Here is a 7444-nt window from a genome sequence, read left to right as displayed (position 1 = left end):
TTGCAAAATGACCAATGACTTGAAATGGCTAATTAATATTTTAGCAAAATCAACTGATGTCTTATTTGACTATTCATATGCTTTGATTTGATTCTTACGTAACAATGTTTTGATTCGTTAGATATTTAATATGAAAAAACATGTTAAATGCTCCTTCATTTGGGATATTCAATTTATAGTGAGACAATCTTACATCTACATATACACAAAATTCACTACCATATAATTATGGATGTAAAGAAAGTAAATATCTCACATATTTTTCCATATGAATTGTTTAAAGAACACAAGTATTATCATACAAGAATAAGATACTCACATATAACCATTACAATGAGATGTTTATTGACTTGATCTAATAAAATATGATCTACTCTTGTATAGATATCGATGTAAAGAAAAACATCACATTTTTTTTTTATTACATGTTCAATGAGCTCAAATATTATCAAATATGAATAAGATGATGACATATAACCATTAAAATGAGACATTAATTGACTTATGTAATAAAATATGAACCACATTTATACAAATGTAGCTGTAAACAAAACACACGTCAGATATTTTTTTATACTAAATGTTAAAAAAATTCAAATATTATCATGTAGGATGAAGAATCAGACTTAAATTAACTTCTAATAAAACATGGACCTCTCATATAAATGTGGGTGTGCTGAAAAACTATCATACATATTCTTTCTAGACGTTAATTGACTTCGTAAATCTAAAATGTGGCCGAAAAGAGTAAAAGGTAAAATGTTCATTGGCATTTATTGGGAGTTGCATGGGTGTTCAACGGGCGTTGCACCAGAGTTCGACGAACAGAGCTCTCCTACAATCCGAAAGAATGTTTCTTTCCATACGCTGGTTCCCCACCTACAACTGATGGTACCTTTGATTGACCCAGATAAGGGGTTTACTATTAATAAAAAAATTAATAGTAAAGAGTATAGCTTATAAACGATCAATGAATTAAAATAGATTGTCTATATCTCAATAGAGCAAATCATCTAATATCTTAATTTAATGGTAATTTAATGGTTATATGTTTTCATTTATGTTTAATATGGTAAAATGCAAGATAAGTTTTTTCTATAATAAAAATTTAAATCATAAATTTCTTAGTGACATTTCAAATAATTAGTGATATAATTTGTAAAATGACGAACTATTTGTAATGGCTAGTCGCTATTTTAAGAAAATCAACGGATATCTTATTTGGCTAGTCATATGCTTCCATTTGATTCTTACACATCACTGTTAAGGGTTCCTTAGATATTTAATATGGAAAAAAATGTTAGATTATCTTTCATTTGTAGCATTCAATTGATGATAAAATCTTACATCAACATCTACACAAAACTCACTCCCAAATAAATATGGATTCAAAGCAAAAAACATATTTTTTTCATACTTAAAACATTCAAATAAGTCAAATATTATCATATACGAATAAGATAATGACATCTATAATGATTAAACGAGATGTTTATTGACATTCCTTAATAAAATATGGACCACTCTTCAATAAATGTAGGTGTAAAGAAAAACAATTTCACATATATTTCTATATTAAATATTCAAAGAGCTCAAATATTATCACACATGAATAAGACGATGACATACAACCACTAAAACGAGATGTCAATTGACTTGCTTTAATAAGATATGGACCATTCTTATAAAAATCTGAATGTAAATAAAACACATCTCACCTAATTTTTTTATATTAAAAATTCAAAGAACCCAAATACTATCATTTAAGATTAAGATGGTGACATATAACCATTAGAATAAGACGTCAATTGACTTCTTCCTAATAATAAAATATAGACCACTCATATAAATGTAGTTGTGAAGGGGAAATATCTGACCTATTATTTTGAGACGTTAATTGCCCTGGTAAATGAACTTGATATTTAAAATGTGGCCAGAGAAAAGTAAAACCGTTTCCAGTGTGACGGAAGGTAATAAAATGGTTTGAAATGTCACCGAAGAAAAGTAAAATAATGAACTTACGATGCCAGGTTTGTATAATTAAGAATAAAATTATTATTATTATTTTTTTTCTTTTTTCTTTCTTTAGATGAAAAATTAGGACGCAGTTATTCTGGTTCCAAAATGATGTGTGTTATTGATTCTTTTGAAAAATTACAGCCTACGATTAACTGTTAACATTGCATCCATAACTACATGTTATACACATGCACATGCACATTTCCTTAATAGATCAGATGAGTTTCGGAGCCAAAATAGTCGCAGCCCAAAAATTATCCCTTGTGAATTCGTCAATGATGACAAATTCAAAGTAAATTTATTAGCTAATTTAAGCACTTCAAAATACACCTTCTACATTAAACTCAAAAGAGTCAATGCCACTCAATATATATATGAATATAGGCCAACCTTAGTAAATGAATTGCTCGCAATCTCTTATATATATTCTGATCTTATTGATTCCCTGCTTGCATTGATTAGCATGAAATTCACAAGTTAAACCTTGTTAGCGATCACAGCTTTCATTGGATTATTCAGTCTCTCCACACTCGCAAATCCAGATGGTAAGTTATGATTTGTTCCAGTAAATTTATAAGATAATATATTTGCCTTAAAATAAAATACTTTCTTTTTTTAAGTCTACCAATTTAGTACGAACCCTCTGCATGATAAATTAACTTTTTAAAGGGTTATATTTAGTTTTGCTCTTTGCTATTTTGAGATTAAAACAAGGCTTTATAAAACTGTAACTACATCGCTGGTTGTAGACAGAGAACCTTAAGAATAAACAGTAGACTGTAATTATTTTTTTTATGTTAAGCGCCTCAAGATTGCTGTATGGTACGTTTTTAATCGTGTGTGAGATTTATTTATTTATTTGAATTTCTGATTGTTTAGTGTTGTAAGTTATTCCCGTAAGTTTTGCAATTGGCTGATTTTTTTTCAATCAATTCTTGAAATTTTACTTTGATTGAATAAATTTTTACCCTGATTCGTGCTGGCATTATTTTCAATGAGGGATTTCTAAGTATCAGCTGCGGCGCTTCAGAGAATAGAACGGGTGAAGAATTCGAGTGGATTACAGATTCCTTATTCATCAACTTCAGAAACAACTTCACTAAGCCTCCATTGAGCACTACTGACTCCTATGAGTATCGGTCCGTTGCTTATTTTACAAATCTGGAACTAAATAAATATTGTTACTTCCTCCCCGTAATACCTCATAAACTTTTACTATTAAGGACAACGTTTCTATTCGGAGGATTTGAAGGTCTTCCTTTAGAAAGCGTCTTTGATTTAATCATAGATGGAATCAAATGGGAAACAGTCCGCTTGAAGGGTTTAGAGAATATTTATTACTACTTTTACGAGATCATCTTGGTCCCCAAAAGTGAGACTCTGAGTTTATGCCTGGCTAGAAATTCACAGACAGAAGATGGTAACTATGTGTTCATTTCCACCATTGAGTTGAGGCCACTACAATCTCCAATGTATAACTCCACTGATTTCAACAACAATGCTTTAGTTTACTTCTCTCGTAGAAGTTTTGGTGATCATGATTTTTCAAGGTAAGTAGAATAATGCATCTGTTTGGACGTGAGTTTTGAATCTTTTTTAATGGCATTATAAAGGGTAATGTCCTTGTGGTGTTACAGGTATCCAGAGGACCCGTTTGATCGCATCTGGCTTTCTCCTGCGGTGTCGACAACCACAACAAATATCAGCACGAACTCCTCTTTGAAGACAAGCTTGTGGAACCAACCACCTTTATCTGTATTAGAGTATGCCATTGCAACGCAAGTAGGGGAAGACCTGTTAATTCCAGTAGGGTCCTATTATATTGTACCTGACAACGGCTCTTATTATATTGCTCTTTACTTCTGTAACATCATTAACGAGACAAGCCCTTCAAGGAGCCAAACCTTCCAAATTTTTATTAGCAATCGTAAAGTATCAGAATTAAAGTTTCCTTCATACCTAAACTGTCGGGAATGGTATCAGATTTTGAAGCTTAGCCAACTGAAATCTATTGATATAAGATTGCATCCCTTAGAAGGATCTGACATGAGGCCATTCATAAATGCAGCTGAAGTCTATCGAATTGTAGACATATACAATATTACACACCGGAGATGGTACATATAAGTTTCATTTTCTGTCGACTTTGTTGAACTCAGTCCTTCAGTTCCATTATCGTCACGCTATTATTAAATTTTGAAGGAGGGAAGTATTTAGTACTATATTTTCTTCTCATCAGCGCCTAACGAATTAAGGTCTGTGTGACATTACTTGCTATTAGGAAAATATCGAAGACAACGAATGTACCAGATGATTGGCTAGGATGAGATCCTTGTTTGCCTGCAGGTTTTCCAATAACCGGTGTCGCATGCAACGAGGAAAACCCCCCACGAGTGATTATTGTGTAAAATTCTTTCCGTAAAAGCCATTAAATTTTGTTAAAACTCACAGCAATGAATACCTAATTTTCTTAACCCGCATAACTTCCAAATCTTTTCAGGAATTTAACAAACAGGGGTCTAATTGGCCACATACCTCCAAGCATAGCCAACTTAACCGCAATAACTCAGTTGGTAAGACTTCCCTCCCCCTCCACTTGCCAGTTCTAGCTATTTATAGATGTGGCGCCACTTAATTTAATAAGTAACTCTTAAGTTTATACTGTTTGTTTTAGCTTTTAGGAAACAATAATCTGTCGGGTTCTATTCCAAACCTCAGCTCATTGAAGAACCTTAGAAAATCGTAAGAGATCCTCAACTGTTTTCTACTCGTATATACATAGATGAATGATAAAGGTAATTTGTATGTATTGATTTTTAATTTGCTCTGCATATTTAAGGCAACTGCAAAATAATCAGCTGACTGGAAATATTCCAAGTTCTTTGGAGAAACTACCTATGTTGAATGAACTGTATGTTTACTCAAGATTTCTTATCTTTTCTCACAACAATTTTATGTATATTTTTAATAGTTTAGACAAAGTAATGTTTACTGTTACTTAACGGAGCATGTTTATAATTAATTGCTTTGCTGTTGATTAGTTTCTTGCAGAACAACAAATTAGATGGAGATGTGCCACCTGGTTTAATTAGGTCGGGCTTAAACCTTCGGTATGAGGACACTCTTTCTTATGTTTTGTCCCTTTGAATTCAAAAGGAGGAGTAGACAAATAGTTAATTATCTTTTAACCTATTGTTCACTCTACGCTACAGAGTTTATCCTCAGAATAATTCTCCAATAAACAAGGAAAGAAAAGAAAAAGGTTGGATTATAGGACCCACTATTGGTTGTTCGGTTCTGTTAGTCCTTTTGATATTCGGGATTCATCTATGGAGGCAAAAATATAAGCGAGGAAATCTCACCACAAACAATTCTATTACGCAATCTCAACATTCATGTATAGGTCTTTTCTCAATTCCTTCGGCTTGAAAAAGGTTTATTCAAAAACAATTTATATAATTTTAACTCTTGGAAAGCTTTGTTTTATTTGCCTATCGAAACAGATAAAGATGACCCAAATAAATTTCACAAGCTGGCGTTAGAATATACTGAAGAAGATATTAAAGCAGCTACAAATAACTATTCTACATTCATTGGTAAGGGAGGCTTTGGATCTGTGTTTTATGGTAAACATTCAGGAAATGATGTTGCAGTGAAGGTACTTTCAACGGATTCATTTCAAGGAAAACAAGAATTTCGAAATGAGGTATATACTTTCTTCACAAAAAATTGAACGTTTTATTCAAGACAGTAATTTTCTATATCTCTGATACTTTTACTTCAGCCCAAAGTGCCTATTAAACGTATGTTGCTTGTGTTGTTGGATTCAGGTAACTCTCCTTTCAAGAATATACCATAAGAATCTTGTATATTTCATAGGGTACTGCAGACAACCTATTGTGGCATTAGTATACGAATTTATGGAATGTGGGACGTTGGCGGATCATTTACACGGTATTATTTATTTCATACTGTTGTGAATAAAATTAAATGCGATCAAAGTTTAGTAAAAGGAATTACTGTTCTATTTGCAGGCCCAGCCAAACTAGAGAAACCACTTGATTGGCAAACCGGGGTCAACATTGCTCTTCAAGCAGCAGAGGGTAAATTGTTTAAACAATTGGTTTCAATCTTTATGGTTGTGCCAAGTAAAACTGCTCTTCTACATTACAAATGTCTTACATTGTTTGCAGGTTTGCTATACTTGCATGAGGGTTGTAGTCCTCCAATTATACACAGAGATATTAAGTGCAGTAATATACTTTTTGGATACAAGAATGTTTGCCAAGATATCTGACTTTGGTCTATCGAAGTTTCTAGACAACTCCAAAAGGTATATATCAACTAATGTCAAGGGAACCCTCGGCTATTTGGATCCTGAGTATTTTCCTACTTAACCTTCATATTATCTTTCTATCAACCAAACAACTGGTTTAACATTCATTAAATGATTGATAGTACAGTAAATTTGGAATTTGATGCAGATATTTTGGATCATCAACATTAAGCGAAAAAAGTGATGTTTATAATTTTGGTGTAGTTTTGTTGGAGATTATTTCTGGAGTACCACCCAAGGAAGGAATAGTCGAATGGGTAATACATTTAATAGATAATCTATTACTGTTCTCATTAATAACCAATTTGTTGTTCTCACCTTCTTTATTATACAGGCAAAAGAACTACTTACTTGTGGGAGACTAGTAGACTTGATGGATTCTTCATTGGGTGGTCGATACAGCTTAACATCTGCATGGAAAGTTGCAGAGATTGCATACAATTGTGTGGAACGAACATCAATAAACCGACCCACAATGAATAGTGTTGTGAAAGAGCTAGCAGAAGCGAAGGCACGTTTGTTAGATGATAACGATGAATCTGGATTCATTCTGAGTGCATCATCAAACGTACTTGACATGCCTGAAGCTAGGTAGCCGTAAACTTATGAATCTACTTTACTTGTGGAAAGATGCCTCTATATGGTGTTTTTTATTATAGACTTTTAGCTTTGATATGTATTGTATAAAATGGACGTGGATCGCTTATGGACGATCCCAAACATAGTCAAAATTGAAGAGTGTTGCTTATTTTATTTGTTTAGTCTATATTAACTTATCATCTTCCAAGTTTATGTTGCTTGTCTTCCAATAATAAAATAATAAATTTTCTATTACGATTTCAAATAGTGGAAGGTAATATAATATTTTAAATATATAATATTAGAATATTTATGGACAATTTATTTATTATAATTAATAATACTAATTTTGTAGTACATGGTGATTCAGTGTTTTTTTAATATCTTACTATCACATTAGATTTTATATTTTAACATCTATTTGATATTGTGCAGCCCCCGCTATATTTGTCATATTGTTCTATATTCAATTTAGTACCATTCAAATGTAAAATTAAGTGAAGATGGATT

General features: G+C 32.2%; 1 pseudogene; it reads left to right on the top strand.

Moving 5' to 3' along the window:
- Positions 1–759: 759 nt before the first annotated feature.
- On the top strand, positions 760–7110 carry LOC131070297 (probable LRR receptor-like serine/threonine-protein kinase At1g67720; annotated as a pseudogene).
- The last annotated feature ends 334 nt before the right edge of the window (positions 7111–7444 follow it).

The sequence above is a fragment of the Cryptomeria japonica genome, chromosome 1 (genome assembly GCF_030272615.1).
Source record: "Cryptomeria japonica chromosome 1, Sugi_1.0, whole genome shotgun sequence".
Taxonomy (NCBI): Eukaryota; Viridiplantae; Streptophyta; class Pinopsida; order Cupressales; family Cupressaceae; genus Cryptomeria; species Cryptomeria japonica.
Note: the sequence above shows the minus strand (reverse complement) of the source record. Positions and strands in the feature narration are given on the sequence as shown.